The sequence below is a fragment of the Calidris pugnax genome, unplaced genomic scaffold, assembly GCF_001431845.1.
Source record: "Calidris pugnax isolate Ruff unplaced genomic scaffold, ASM143184v1 scaffold27, whole genome shotgun sequence".
Lineage (NCBI taxonomy): Eukaryota > Metazoa > Chordata > Aves > Charadriiformes > Scolopacidae > Calidris > Calidris pugnax.
The window spans coordinates 11452667-11452921 of NW_015090893.1; the positions used below are offsets into that span (position 1 = coordinate 11452667).

The 255-nt window shown below is 74.1% G+C and overlaps 1 protein-coding gene across 1 annotated transcript in view; it reads right to left on the bottom strand.

The window, feature by feature from the left end:
• GALNT10 (polypeptide N-acetylgalactosaminyltransferase 10) overlaps positions 1-255 on the bottom strand; it is a 92017-nt gene that overhangs the window by 90764 nt on the left and 998 nt on the right. The window lies entirely within an intron of this gene.

The following is a 255-nucleotide window of genomic DNA, read 5'->3' on the forward strand; positions in this document are numbered from 1 at the left end:
CCAGGCTCCTCTTCCTCCCCTCCTCCTCCTCCACTACAAGGGGAGGATGCTGTTTCTCTCCCCCCCTCCCCGGCCACCGCCGAGGCGTCCCTCCGGTGACAGGGGGAGCGGGGCGCACCCCTCCCCACACGAACCCTCCCGCCCTCGGGGGAAGGCGGCCGCCCCCCCTCCCACGGCAGCACCCCCGCACACCGCGCCTGACCTCCCACGCACACGGGGAGCGACAGGGACCCGGCTCAGCCCCTACATCCCTCC